The 15,889-nt window shown below is 40.8% G+C and overlaps 1 protein-coding gene across 9 annotated transcripts in view; it reads left to right on the top strand.

Annotated features, from left to right (window-relative positions):
* The first annotated feature begins 11,612 nt into the window (after positions 1–11,612).
* LOC120801205 (bromodomain adjacent to zinc finger domain protein 2B-like) overlaps positions 11,613–15,889 on the top strand; it is a 50,107-nt gene continuing 45,830 nt past the window's right edge. For 5 of the 9 annotated variants that reach the window (XR_005709063.1, XM_040147855.1, XM_040147853.1 and 2 more), the window contains exon 1: positions 11,613–11,882. The gene's annotated coding sequence lies outside the window, so the exon portion shown is untranslated. The remainder of the gene's footprint in view (positions 11,883–15,889) is intronic. The other 4 variants (XM_040147857.1, XM_040147856.1, XM_040147852.1 and 1 more) reach the window with 2 other exon arrangements.

Genomic DNA, 15,889 nt, shown 5'->3' with positions numbered 1-15,889 from the left:
AGATGATGCTTTCCTCTAAAGTATGGTGTCTCTTTACTGTAGGAGATATCACAAGATATTCTGCTCACACCAAACCCATCCCATATTTAATAACTATCGGACAGATTTAGTCCTCTACAACTGAACAAATATGCTAATGTCAGCACTTATAACAACTACACTTAAGCTCGGCCTTGTCTCGATGCTCATAAAGGAAATGCTTTCTTCCACTGTATTCCTCTGAGCAAGATGTTGGGATAGTTGTACCAGGCTCTAGCTCTGTTGAGACGGACTACCAGTGTTAATGAATTGCTGTGCTTTCAACCCGGAGGGTGAGGACCTGGTAAGGACTATATCAACACTGTCACATGGCATTGTTGACAACACGCATGGCCCGAACCGGGTGACTTATGGGTATCAGGAGGTATGGCATAGGGTGGGTGGACGGGGGCGTCTGCGAGCGGGCCTTGCCATGGCAGATGGGTCCCCACGGTATCCTGCAGGGTGTTGTGCCACCCTACGGGAAGCCACCAGATCCAGACGAGGAGCAAAACTCACACTCCAGATGTCTGTGTTTGTGCCACCTGCGCCTACAAGCAGTGGAGTTGAAACCCCCTCTTCCCCCCCATCCAAGAACCATTCTGCCCTTGACGCTCACTGCTTCCCCCTCCCTCGGCTGCTCAGGTAGGAAGCATCCTGCGCCCATTCTACTTCTAATATCTGCAGTTTAGGAAGAGGGATGTCCTGTACGCTGATGTCCTGAAAAGTAATTACAAAACATAGTGATTGTGATCATTCAGGCAGGATCGTTGTCTTATTATAGCACTATTTCTTGGAACAGACTGACTGACCAGATATGTTAATAATGACAGAGTAGATGCAGGGGGTTGTACCCAACAGCACAACATCACGCAACTGACCGCAACCCCCCTACAACAAACACTGCCTTTACAAATCTTACAATCAACTGTGGTACTTAAAAATTAATATAAACCAATTAAAGTGTCTTCGGCTATTTATATACAGCATATTAAGGGCGCAAGGATGGGTATGAGATGGGCATTTCAAAATAAAGGTAGAAAGATGAAAACCTAGTGTACAACAATGGTGGGATCCAAAATATTTAACCACTGTGCGTACGGCGCCATCTAGAGGTTCCTGTGTGCACATTCTGCTAAACCCGATCCCGAAGGAGCGAAGTTTCTGTTTCCATACCAAACCGCGGCTGGAACAAAACGGAAGCCCCCTTTCGTAACCGTTGCATAAATTCGCGTCAGTTGTCGAAGTGCTGGATTTTGGGGAGCAAAAATCGCAGATAATGAAGTTGAAACCGCGCTTGTTAATGTCTTGGTGTCCCAGCGGTATAAAAAAACAAATGACGGCGTGGACTTGCTGTGAACCAGAGTGTAGGTGAAGCGAGCGTGTGGACCGGGGAGGCGCGCAGGCCGCTGTGCCGTGCGTGCGTGCGTGCGTGGGTGGGTGGGATTTCGCTCACAATGCTATTGGCCCGGCACTTGAGGCGAGCGACAGACCAAAAAAAAGTAGTTCGGTGGGGGGGGTTTGTTTTGTTTTGGTTTGGGTTTTTTTTGCCTTTCCTTTTTCCCCCCTCGTCGCTGTCATGGGGTCGCAGAAGAAGGATCACCATTTTGGATCGCTGTTTCGCTCCGTCCTCGTGCTGTGTCTTCACCTGAAGTTAGGTTTGACGGGAGGTAGGAACTTCGAACCGAGCCTTTCGGTTTTACACGGAGCAACGCGGTGTGTGTTGCAAGGCGCGGCGGCGGTTGGTCACTGCCGCCGGCTGTGGCGTTGTGTAGGCCCGCGCCCTTAAACTCGGTGCAGGGCTCGACTCGTGACAGTAGAGTTTGACTGAACACAAGTCATGGGAATTTTATCAGTCGCCAAACCAGCTTTCCTGAACTTCGACTCTGTTGGTTCAAAAGTCCCGTTGCCATATCCAAAACAACACGCAATCAACACACTGCCTTCGAAACGTAACCAAGTTAAAAGTTGTGTGCTCGAAATCTCATTATATAGATCAGATTTTTACTTTAAAAAATCTTTTATTTAATTTAATATTTCTTTTCCTTTTTGGGGGGGCAATGACTGGCAATGCTGTCGTTTAAATGGGTACTCTAACAGGAAAAAGTATTACATCTCAGACAGACTGGCAGCTGGCGACATGCGTCAGCTGTAGGAGATTTTGAAGCAACTAGAGACAGACAAAAAGAGGGAAAACCGTCTGATCCCAAATAACAGGTGCAGGAGTTGAGAGGGAAAAAAAAACACTGAGGGGGACAGTCTAGAAAATCAAAAGACCATTTGTCAAGCGCAGACGAATTGTACCAGTGAGGAGGAACAATGGTCACAAGGTGAGACTAACCAACAGGGCAGTGTGGACATGTACAGTCTAGCGGGTGTTGTAGAATCAAGAGAGAGAGTTGCAGCATCCTAAAACGGTGGTTTGGCTTGTTGGTTAGTTTGTCACATTTCGTAAGGCGTTTTTGTTCATTTTTCTTCCTGTGTACTCTGAATGATCCTAGTCAAATAAAAACAGCCAAATAGGTCAGGTGCCCAAGCTTTTCCGTTACCATGTTCTGTCCCATGACTTTCCTCAGATTGCCCCGCAGATGGACACACCTGGGTGCCCTTTCAAGACAGATGTTACCACTTTGTCCACGGAAAAGAAGACACAATCAAAAGCTATACTTTTGACAGAGCAAAAACCCTCTGCCAAGGCTTTGGTACACGAGACATTGTATTTTCACATCACATTTTCACATTTTTGCATCAAAGACAAAATGACAAATGTGCCGTGTTCTCAATGTGTGTGTGCGCGCGATGATGATGTCATACCGTACATTGCTATGCTTTTTGCAGAGCTTTTGACCGTACAGAGTGCTGAGGAGAATGACTTTGTCATTAATTATAGCCCAGAGGTGTGGAAAGGCAATGTCAACGTGTGGCTGGGAATGCATTATGACACAAACAGTGAGTACCATGTGAGCGGAGGACTGTGAAAGCGTGCCGGCTAACATTCATAAGATAAAAATCTGATTCTCGATAACAATCAAAAACTGAAAAACGTACTCACCATCTTAATTACAGCTTTCTGGAGGTAACTAGGTGGAAAAGATTTTAACCTTAACCAACCCTTAACCAGTGTTGTCATCTGAAAGCTCAGATGACAACACTGATTTATGCTTCTCTTTAAATCCCGGCACAACTTTGGGGAAGAAGACCCGAAGGCAAAGCAAAAGGGGGCGCCGTCATTTCGCCATTACGTGGCTTACATTATCTGTGATGGTGGTTGGTGTTCCCGCTGCCCATCATGCTAGTGTAGTGATTGGCGTATCTTGTCAGGTGAAGAAATGAGATGGTTTTGCGAGGAACCTGTGAGCTTCACTAACTGGGAGGACAGCTCATCCCCATCAGACCTCGTGCGGTTGGACACCTGTGTGGCTCTGCACAGCGACACAGGGAAGTGGGAAATGGTCAGCTGTCTGGATGAGATGGAGAACGGAGTGATCTGTGAGACAGTTCAGAGTAAGATTTAAATCTTTTTTTTTTTTTTTTTAATGCAGCAGATCAAGCAAAATATATCCTATACTTGTTGATTTATTTGCTGAAGTTATATCCAATTTTTTATTAAAATAACTCCTTTATGACTATGTAGCAAGAATTTGAGTCCATGTGACTTCAGAAAATATGGTTGGGATTGTTGTCCACTTACTTCAAAATGTTTTTTTTTTTTGTCCCCCCCCCCCCTTCAGAGGCAGAGGAAGCCAAGCAGAGTAAGTCGACCTTTGAGCTTTCTCTTTTCTGTTTTGCTCTCTCTTTTACGTATTCCTCTGTTAATTTGTGTTTGCAATAGTGACCTTCCTTGCATTGTAACTTGTCTTCCTCAGAGCCCAGTGCGCTGCTGTCCGCCCTGGTCATTCTCAGCGTGGTGGCTATCATGGGAATCTCAGCAGTTATTTGGTTCCTGCAACAGAAGCACAATCTTGGCTCCAGTATCTTCACGGCGTTCGAGTACCACCCTCCGTTCCGAGTCCTGGAAACAGACCAGTCCTGCCTGGTGGTGGCTGAGGAGACTGAAAGCTTGCCATAGAAGAACTGACTCTCTGTTGCACAATAGGAAGCACCAGGCCCTTCTCACTGGGTGGGTGTTCATGCGAAAGAGAAGTCGACTGTTCAAAAAGTTACTGAAGCAGTTTTTGGGTTAACACATGTCAGTGTCGTGACTCAGAATAATGTAGTCTGACTGAGAAAACTGACAATGCTTACTCTGATACTAACCTCTTCACTGTGGCACATAAATATCTCACTACTTCTGCTTTTGTGACATATGCACTAACGAAGACTTCGCTGGAATTGTCTGTAAACTTCTCAGATTGGTATATTTTCATCAACAACTATATCTTGGCGCACATATCACCTGTCACTGGATGTAACATCAGGTTATGATCAGGCACTACATTTTGCATGGATAACTTTTGGGATCATTGTTTTTTTTTCTCTCATATGGAAAGGAACTAACTATTGCTTATTAAAAGAGGGACGGGTTATGTATGAGTAAAACATAGTATTGCATTCCCATTAAGTTGGGAGACTTAGAAAGTGACAGATTTTTTTTTTTTAATTGGAAAAATCAATACAGCAGAGGTTGCAGCATGGAATAAGCCTAAAAATGCTATACATTTCCACTAATGCAACAAAGTGCTTGTTTTCGTCAGACCCTTCCTTCTTGGGGAGGGTTTGTAATGCAGGCTCTTTGCTATACATACAATCAAGGGCGCATGTAAATAGCTTGATCTGAAGGAGAGCCCAGTAAGAGTGTGAGCAATTGCCTCGTTACTACATATATGTAAATGTAACCAATGAGGTGGAGTTCCACAGTCCATGAAGCAGACTTTTTTTTCCAGGTATCCTATCGAAATGGAAAACCACCCTGAATGATTACCGCCACAGAGATGTCCTGACCAATTTCCCTGCATTTTGTCAAGTGGTTTGTGTGGGCTGAATGCTTTTTAACACATTTTTTTTTGTTGTTGATAAAAAGCATTGTGCACCCTCTCTCTTGTGACGAGATGTAAGACTAACAAAAACAATCAGTAAATATGAAACTGCAATTCCAGAATAATTGTCTAGGTGGCTATCATGATAATAATCTTCAGTTCTTGTGCGATTTTTGTGTTAAGTGTTCAAAAGATACAGTGCGTTTTGTTTTGTTTCTGTTTTTTCTTTTGCTGCCCTATGAAATCCAATCTTGGCATTGTCATTGTTTTATTTTGAAGGGAGTGGTAATGATTTTGGTGTCGGAAATAAGAAATCATCATGTGCTATTAAAGACAATCAAGATTTGGCTATGTGATTGGTTTATTGCAAAATTATGGCAAATAACCTTCTTCATACTGTTATATATTTTAATCAGCATGAATGCTTTTGTGCAATATCTGACAATTTGTCAAAATCTGAGCCCTTGTGTATTTTCATAATAAAGTATGTTTGACTATAAAAATGGTTTGCTTTTGCTTTAATTGAATCGATCAGAAAGTGCTATTAAGCAAAAACTGCAAGTATTTCTAGTAGTAATCAGAAAGTAATAAGTTGCCTTCCAGCCTTGGGTTGTCCAGGGCTGTCAAAAATCTGCAAGATGGGAAGAACGGGCGACTACACTCCGTTTTGCGTGATCTATACAGAACGTTCCTGCTAAATATATATATATATATATAAATATATATTTGTCAATGCATAATTGAGGAGAAACAGATAAATTAGAACACCAGAATTGGGGATAGAGTCTAATTAGTGAAAGGATATCTAAATCACAGTCATCTGAAAAGTGGCACTCCCTCAAAATGTCCAGTGGCTCTGCTGACATCTCAGCACGGTCCAAGTCCAAACAACTGAGGGAAGTCAGCAGGAAAACCTTTTTTTTTTTCTCTCTTCCCGTTCATGCACATTTAATTTGAAAACTTCCAAGAAGTCTGTAATCCAACAAATTCTCTTTAAATCTTGGCTGCATATGCCTCTTCTCGGTTAGTTGTTTCTCTAGATGTCGTAAACATCTAAAAATGATTTATCAAAGGCATTTAGACATTTAGTCATGTGGCATCTTAAGTGGGAACCACAACAGTAACCTCCTTCACCCCAAACATTCCAGATCATTTCTAGACTTGGCCACAAGGTGGGACACTGAATCACGTTATGCCAAGTCCCTTTCTCTCTGACACTGCAGAGAGGCCATTATTTCTTCAGATTAATGAGGTTTGAAAACATGGCAGATAATAACTTTGAATAAAAAGAAAATACAGCTTAGTAGATGACATACAGAATCCGATTTTAAGCCCTACAAAGATTATCTGTTCTCCAAGCGGAGGTGAAAGATGAGTCTCCAAACAACCCAAATGGGACTGTCTGTGAGGCTTTTGATTCTGTTATATATTTGTTTACTGTATATCAGCAATGTAAAGACTGGAGTAATAGTGACACCTATAAATTCTTATCGTCAAAAAATAAAGATTCGGCCCCAAGAGGTTGCTTACTTGATTTGATTTTAGCGGACATTTCCTTTTCAAATTCTACTTCACCAGTTTTCCCAAGACCAGAATGATTCACTCTCATGAATATGCAACAAAGCATCATTTATTAGAGATATAAAGCTGCATGTTCTGAAAAAGCCTTTGAAAGGAACCCAGAATGATGCATTTAGAAATCTTGGAGTGTGACTGCAAACGCTCCTTTCTTCACACAACAGTGTGCACAGTCTGGCCTGGTTCCAGACCTCTGAGTTGCTGCCCTCATCTTGGATTTTTTCAGCGATTCGAATGAAAGAATGAATAATGAAGTGGAAACAAAATGGCAATTCAGTCCGATTATCAGTCTGTATAAGGTCTGCTGATCTGTAATTTGTTGTAATGCTACAGACAAGTCTTTAGGTCCTGTATGTCTCCAGTTATAACAGAAGGGGGGTTTTCCTACATTTGCTTTCCTGCACAGGCAATATTGATAATTATAGTAATTAATTGTAACACTAACACTAGCACACCGAAAAGCTTCTTTTTGCAAACACATTGCAACTGAAGTGATTTATCTTGTTAGATGCCTTTTCTACTTAACTGGCATATATGTATTTTTATTATTACATAGGAGGCTGTTGTCTCATCACAAAGGCTGTAAAGGCCTGTTTTCCCTCAAATAATGGCAAAATTATTTCATTCACACATCTGCCACACCACTGCTTGGAGCAGGATAAGGTCGATGCTGACCCAGAATGACAATTAAAATGGCATGAATAAGATATGATATGATATACAGTAGTGTGATAGATGGAATGAAAATGAGAGTCAGGCTAGATCACAAGACATAAGTTCGTCAAGCATGTGAATTATCGAGTTATGTGCCAATAAAATACAATACAGAACAAAAAACAACCCCTTCGCTTGCTAATAGACTTGACAATATCTTAAACTTGTAAATACATAGGTAACAGTTCTGGCTCAGGCCTGTGTAAATGCAAAGGCCAGAGTCAGTGAGGAATCTCTCCAGCCTTTCTGGTTTTACCACAGTTCCATGTCTCTCTTTCTCAGGATTCTACTGGATCTGTTATTTCTGTTCTCACTCATCCTGTCTTTCCCATCCTTCATGTTCCTGTCTTTCCTAGGAAAGGTGTCTGCACACAGAAGTTTAGAGAATCTGGTTCTCATGTCCTGTAAGTCTCAGGTTTTTCTCCCCCATTTACTATCCCAAAACATGCTCTTATTAACAGAGGAAAACAAACTCCACTATTTAGATGATTGGTCTCTGCTCAGCTATTCTAGTTATAGTATATTCTATTTTACGTCAATGGCATGGCATACTACATTTCTTTTTCTTTACCACCTACTGTACAGAGCTAATCTTAATTACATTACAATTTGCACGTGTAAAATGAATGCTTAAAAAATGGGAAAAAAATCATTGCGCTACGTCATTAATTTATCATTTCCTATTAATGCATGGCAAAAAGGCAACTGTATCTGTACTCTAAGAAGATACAGTGTGATTATGAGTACAGACTTACACCATCAGTCAAACGTTTTAGAACACCTCAGTTTTTCCAGTTGTGACTGAAATTTACATTGTGTCAGTGTGCTCTGAAATTAAAGCGTACAACAAATAAATAATAAAGATTTAAAAAAAAAAAAAAAAAGGAATCATGGAATCTTAAATCCTAAATTCAATTTAAATTTTTGACTCATTCAGCAGCCAAACACCCTCGTGACTTTCTCTCTACAATGGAAATCTAATATTGTTCAGAAAGTTCATCCCAACACTGCTGCAGAAGTTCCCACAAATGCGTTGCGCTTCCTACAGCCCAGTATTGTCCTATTAATGCATCAGAGGGTGTAGTAACACAGTTTGTTCCAACACTGCCTTTGTACAGACAGAGGGTTTTTTAAGAGAACAACAAAAGTTGGGGTGTTCATCATGTGGTGAACCTTTGACCGGTAGTGCACATCTTTATATCTGACGGCTCACATGGTGCGGCAGAGTTCTGGGATTGGTCAGCTCAGGATTGTTGGGAAAAATTGTTGTATTAGTGTTTAAGCTGCATATTTCACACCCAGAAATATGTGCTTGCACACACAGCCTCTAACTTTAGAGATGAATACACCCAGTTTTTAGCTCAGACACTGTCATATTCTAAATCAAATGCATGTCATTTTCCAACACCAAAGCCTCCCAGCATGCGCAGTGCTGTGAGGCTCTGGCGTTAAAGGATCAGAGCACTGTGTGCTGACATGATTAAAATCTGTATTATTTAAATATGTCAGGGGGAAAAAATCAATGACAGTGAGTCCATGTCCTGTGCCTTAAGGGTATCCTGAGCTTTCTGAGGACTGATAGAAAAATAATAATTAAAAACAAAAGCACCATCTTAATTTGTTTTCCATCAGTCTCCAGAGAGATCATCTTCGCTGTGTCTTTGGTATCTCATTATACTTTCTAATCAAGACTCTTTAAAAGTCCCTTTAAAGAGGACAGACTGGTTGCCCTTCCCCCAGCACGCTGCTTGCATTGCAGCCATCAACTGCGACTTATTATGTTACAAATGACCAAGGTAAGCTGACATTTTGATTGTAAAATATGAAAAACCACATTTGGAAAAGGCTTTTGAAAGTGGCGTTGCTCTTATCTCTTCCATTCATTCATTCTCTTCATTCTCTCTAATGAAGATTGTCCAATATAATTAAAAACCTAGGTATCCTGTGGCTCGGCTGATGAATTTATCAAATCATTCTTTCCTCCCTCACCGTGTGCGCTCCTCCGGCCAGATGTGTGTTTCGTTCAGTCCAGTCAGTAGCTCCTGTGACTGCAGCATCTACAATGACACAGAATTAAAGGGGGAGAACAATCAATGAGCACAGGGGACGGGTAACGAGCAAATAAACCCGTTTTAAATCACAAATGCTGATCAAGGATTTTTTTAACTCAAAGTGCCTTTGTGCCTTAATTACTGTATCCATTTAGCTCAAGTTCGTGTGCACTGTGCTGTGGCAAAAGGTGCAGTGCCTTGAACTGAATCCACTCTGTCCCCTGAACACTGAAGCACAGCGTCTTGTTTCTCCTTAGGAAAGAACTGCATCATATTTTTAAAAACACATCATGCATTGGTCCGACGTACTTTAATTACAAGTGACACTTCTGATTACAGTTGAAAACCTCAGCACCTTAGTTCTAATCCTCCCCCATGAAAGGACATTATATGTTATTTGGGATCTACAGCACTACATCAGCCCACATTTTCATGCATTTCCAAAGTGCTTCCATTGCACTGTGCTGTAAATGTTTGTCTCAGTGTAATGATAAAATGCACCCCTTTTCTGTTGTCTGTGGCCAACTGTATGCTTGCTTAATGATCGGAAAACAAAGGCAGATGGTAGTTCTTGGCCAAATGGAGTCTTGAATAACACACTTATTTAACACGAATGTCTTGTTGACAGTTTCTAAAACACACTTTAAGCTTCATTTGGCTCTGTCGGACCGTAAGAGTCCATACGTTCAGACAATTAGGCAAAATAGAAGAGTTTGGCAAGAGGGAAACATAATTCATACCGATAGGTACCTCCCCTTAAATAAAGAGTTTGAGCTTCTCTTTGTAGGATGGAGGCATAGACTCTCCACCTCCAGGTGAAATAAATCTGAACATTAATTTTTTAAGTATATGGAATAAAATCCCCTTCATTTACAGTCTAATTTGTAGCCTCCTTATTTCCCAGCATTGTTGCACTGTATTAACATCCCCACCTTAAGTTTTAGCTTTTTCTTCTTTATTGGATTACTGTTGCATGTTACTTTTTCTCATGAATGCTCTTTCATTGTGTTTGTTGCTGGAGGAGCATTTGTTGATTGTGTGTTTTTGCCATGCTGCAAGCCAAATTTTGCGTGGCCTAGCCGACTGGAGAATAAAGACTGAACTGCCATACCTATTAGAGCACAATCGCATCTTCAAAAATGATGTAAATGATCAATTTATCAGTCAGTTTTCATTTCAGATTTCACATTACAGTTTATGCTCCCTGTCACCGTCAGCAAGACCTGTTGAGCCTGCCTCCTTTGGTAATTAATTACAAAACAAGATGAGAGTGTATGCGGTACAGTCAAGCACCAAATGCATTTGGCAGTGTGTCCTTAAACTTTATTGTGTACTTATTTTGATTGAGGAATCATTTTTACACCAGTAAAATGATGACTGGTATAGCTTGGTATCTTTTTAAAAACCAATGTAAAGGGTTATAGATAAACATGTGAAAATTAAAAAAAAAAAAATAGTTGGAGGCAGGACTGTGTTTTCCCTGTCTCACCAGGGATATGATGGAGATCAAAAGCACCTGGAACGCATGCTCCGGCTTGTGCATTGATGTAGTGAAAGGAGTAGAGAGCAGTGTAATGTTGTTTTGATGACAATTCATTGAGCAGTACCATTTTTCGACAATGCCCGCATCCTCAGTCCACTCGCGGTGTCTCTTGCTACACTGGTGGTTGCTCTGCACTCAGACGCAGAGCCGACGCCGGCCGTCCCTCGGTGCACTTGCAGGCTGCAGGTCTGAGGACAAAAGTTTGCATTGTAGAAGCCTTGAGCTGACGTCACTTCTCTTGAGTTGCTTGGACTGAGCCGGAGGAGAGAGTCTCTTCAATCTGCGGTTACGGACCGACACATTCAGTCACACTCACACCCGGACTCAATTAACTCACCGGTTATCCCCAGTTGGCTCGTTCAACATCCCTCAAACTGCGCAAAACCGGGAAGTAAATTAATACAGTTTTTTGTTTGGACATTTCGCTTTTTTTTTTTTTTTTTTTTTTAATGAAAACACAGATTTTCAACGATAAGGTGAGTTTAATTGTTCGTGTATTTCCTTTTGGGAGTTTGCAACCTTATCTCGCTGGTTAATACTGACTAACGTACGGTCAGTAAGGTTATTTCACAGGTTGGTGTCGCCAGGGCTAACAGCTAAGCTAGCGTTCCTTTGCTAAATCAGCGGCATCCTTCCCTACACTTGCCACAGAAGCGCTATCCGCTCCTTGAGTTAAACACTGTGATTTAAGAAAAAAAAAAAGTTAATTTCAAAGTACATACAGCGTTTTCGGGTGTTGCGAATCTTAACCTTGTTTACCTTGAAACTGCTTTCAAGTAGAAATTGTAACTTGGTTACAAAAAGAGTGTTCTGACACGGGAGTTGAGCAACTAACGTCAACACGACACCGGTACTTGGCACAGACAGACAGGCAGGTTTGCTGCTCAGTCTTGTCATTACCTTGCAGCATGGATCTTGCCGTTGTTGCCAGCTGGTCCACTCTGCGGATCCGACGTATGTCCAGAAACGTTAATGGCCGGACGATGAAAACATGAGCAATAAGTAAGCTTGTCAAAATATTAGGTTTAAAGATCAGAGCACGCTTCTTGTGAGTCAATTTTAAAAAAGTAGTGTCTGGCTGCCTGTGTACGTTAGTGCTTGTTGTGGTTTTAAGCTTCGTGTAACTATGTCATGAAATAATCCTACAACTGTATATAATACAGGTGGGCTTCCTTCATGTTTTGGCTTCTTCGTCTTTCATTATGTTATTTGTTATCAGTGCTAAAGCCGGGCTGCCCGCTGCTCTCGTCTCCCCACGCTATCTTCCCTTTTTGTGGCTTCCTCATAAAGGCGAGCGCAGCTAATGCTGCAGCTGCGGTCTGGGCTGAAATTTACCCTTTGAGATTATGACAATACCCTCCATTTTTCTGCTTTCATATTAACAACAAGGCAATCGCCATCTTGGGCTATATAAATTAGCACCGTCTATTTAAACAGTGGCTTTCTGTGCGAAAGTTATGAAACTTTCAAGGAGAAAAGATCTGAAAGATACGAGCTTAATTTCTGTTGAGCTCGAATTGAAAGCAATATTTTAATCACACAAATGTAATAGGTTTTGGAGCTCTGGGGAGATTTTTACTGGTGATATATCAGAATGGATTGGATGTGTTAAAAAAAACTGCAATATGACCACTTTTATCTTTCTGTGATGACCTGTCATACGTTTGGCTTAGCCCTAGAAATTCAGTTTTTAAACCTTGTAGTGGCTGTCATAAAATAGGTACCACAAGCCCGAACTAGACCTAACTTCCAGTGCAGAAACTGGGGCATTTTAACATTGCCCTGATTTATTCCCTGTGCACCTTATGGTTTTTATGCTGACCCTACTGTGCTAACTTTACATTTCAAGAAACCTTTTTAAAAAATGATTTGAAAGACAAAAGGTACCTTTTTCTGTCAATGCTGGACAGGCACACATGTCACAGAAACACTAACTAGAAAAACAGAGTTTTTGAACATTTTAAGTGCAAATTAAGGGCAGTTCTAAAGTGTTACAACCTATTGCCCCTGAAATTACTTAAGACCATGCTTGAGATAACAGAAACATCAATAGGCCCTTTTTGCAGACATATTGACTTGTCATAGTAGGAAACGCACAGGTGTTATTAACTAACATTAACAGAAGCTCTGTTGTATTCAAGTGTCCCAGTAATCCATGACAGTGAACCAGCATGCACCATACCAGGACCCTGAAACTGAAGGAACTGCATGGAATTCAGCCATTGTCAATTTTATTTACACCTGTGATTTTCCTACTGTGACATGTCAAAATTACTTTTGTTAAACAGGCCTGTGGATTGTTAAAACAATGTTAGACAAGATCTTTTCTCTGGAAATGAACTTGTGTTAAGGCCCTTTCAAACTTAGTCATGTTGACCACACTTATTTTAATACAGGAGTTTGTGGTGCACAGTGATCTGCGAACAGCTGGTCTCAGAGAGTTCAATTTGGACTATAGAGCTTGATTTGATTGTATTAATTTAACTTCTGTCATTTAGTTTGCTTTCACAGGCATCTTTTGTTTGCTTCAAAGTGGAGCTGATTTGTCTTTACAGATACAATTGACAGTAATGAACTAGCGTGTGCCCTTTGCGCACACAGCCTAACTGAAATGGCGGTAAACATTATTCCTGATGAAGTTCATCATTTAAATGTCTTCAGTAGCCAAGGCAGCGAGATAAATCAGATCACAACCTTAATGTGTTATGCATGCATCTAGTAACTGCCAGTGAATCAAAACACAGGTAGAAGGTCACTAAATTTGCCTCATATTTATTCAGAGCCTGTGTCCTTGAAAACCTCTGCAGAGAGAACAGTGTTTAAGTGCTGTGTACTAGGCTCTTAATGCGAGCTTTTAACATTGAGAAATCAAAAGAGTCAGCATCTTGGCATTTGAAAGTTAAAAATATTGCAGAGTTTTGTTCTTCCAGGCTCCAAAAGCAAATGTGCTTACGGTTGCTAAAATCCAGCACATTTAAATGTAGAAGTCCTAGCACTCAAATTAAAAATATATATATATATTTTCAGCTCAGTCATTTTTCAGATTTCTATCACTTGGTTACAAACTATTTATTGTATAACTTTATAGAACCACTAGGCTGTAAAGCTGTGTTAGGTGTACCAGATCTGTGTTTTTTTCTTTTGCTGAATTGGTCACAGTGCTCACCATTTCAAGTGGGGATCACATTAAATATATTCCTTGCTTGTCACACTTTTAATGCACCTCTTGGTATATTCTTACAGAATATGAGAAGGTCCCATTTTATGCAGGGTTGTTCTTTTGTTCTTTTAAAAATGCCCTTCTTTCCTTTGGCCTTTTGAAGGGGCCAAAGGAAGAAAAAAAAATCGGGTCTGCTAATAATTGTGTTTTCACCCATTTTCACCCTGTCTCTCTATTCTTACCCTTTCCACAAGTTTGCACTCATTAATCAAAGATGCTGGACTCCTGCTGAGGGCTGAGCAGGTTCATCAATTTGGCAGCCAGCTTGCTGTAAGGAACAGTGCAGAGGCTCTTAACACACAAGCATAAATAAATCTATGGTCTTTATATGCAAGCCCTGAAGGTTAATGCTGTATAATTCAATGCACCCTCTTTGTCTGCTGTGATTGATGTTTTTAAACATGTAAGGCTTGACAGGATTCCCTTTTTTGTAGGTCAGTGTTGACACTTTATGATTGGGTGAGCTTGGGGGGAGCAGCACGAGGGAGGTGGATTATTAGGAATATGTCAGGGTGATTACTCTTTTTCACTCATCTTCCTGGTCTATTTTCTCTCCGCCTGGAGATGCTTATCCTTGTGCTTTATTTGAAGCAATGAAGCTTCTGAGATTGAAGTCTCCCTGCTGTGATAATGGGGCTGATGTTTAAAATGCTAGTGGTCTGGTCTGTTTAGCTGTTTTGTATGTATTTGCGTCCTTTGCTGCAGGAGTGGCAAGCCAGCTGCAGGCCATGGATGAATTAGCTCCATATTCATAATTCCAGGTCAGGTAGAGACATACAGTAATACAGACCTTTTGTACTGTTGCTGTTGTAAACCATTCCACTCTCACACAAAGACTGTGCCTCAGCAGCCCTCTTTTTATTGATCCTCATGCATTTAAAATCTGGTCACTGCTGCCACAAACACTTCCCACTTTAGGCATGCTGCTGCAGCCTCATTTTTAAATATTTAATTTTTAATCAACACCCACTGGCCTGATAAGAGACTGGAGAAAAGGAATTCATCCTTAAAAATGTCGGGTTCAGCAAAGGCCGAAATCTAAGGCTTAGTGATCCTAACTGACTGAATTCTTTCCTCACAGTGCAGGCAGTGTCCACGCATCTTGGAATGCAGTGAGACTTCTGCAAGTCTGTCTCTTACTTTAAAAAAATGTGCATCGTCTTATTTTGAAAGTACAGACCTCTGTCTAATCATTATGGGTCTTACATCCATAAGCAGACTTTACATATTGTAATGCTCTGAAGGGTTTTAGCTCTATAATTTCCACAAGGTACTTCACACCAAAAGGTAGGCACACCTTTTCAATTGAAGTTGCAGTTTTGCTGAATGTGAGGAGAGAGCATGTTCTTTGGTTTTGACAGATCTTTGATCATATTGGTTTTAATTATTCAAATTTTGTTGTGGAGGGTGCTCCCAGCATTGTTCATTCATAGGCCAGAAACCACAGTGATATTTTGTTTGACAGTATCTCCTGTAAATTATATTCATATGGAGCAGTTTGTATAAGTTTTAATTAGGAAAACATAATTTTGTGGTGTTCTTCAACATATATGAGAGAATGTTTGTTTATATTGGATCTATATTAATAAAAGGTTCATTGCCCATGTTTTCACTTAGCTAATCCCACAAGTACCTGTGCATGGCAACTAAGGTACATGTGGCAGAGCATATAAACTCAACCTGGTTAGTTTTTAGGGAAACATAGTCATGCTAAATAATAAAAATATCTACACTTGCTACTAGTAGGAGCTGGGACACAAACTTAGGACACCAGTGAAGGCAAATGCAA

Source organism: Xiphias gladius, chromosome 16 (genome assembly GCF_016859285.1).
Source record: "Xiphias gladius isolate SHS-SW01 ecotype Sanya breed wild chromosome 16, ASM1685928v1, whole genome shotgun sequence".
Taxonomy (NCBI): Eukaryota; Metazoa; Chordata; class Actinopteri; order Istiophoriformes; family Xiphiidae; genus Xiphias; species Xiphias gladius.
The sequence above is the reverse complement of the archived record's forward strand: the minus strand, read 5'-3'. Positions and strand labels throughout refer to the sequence as shown.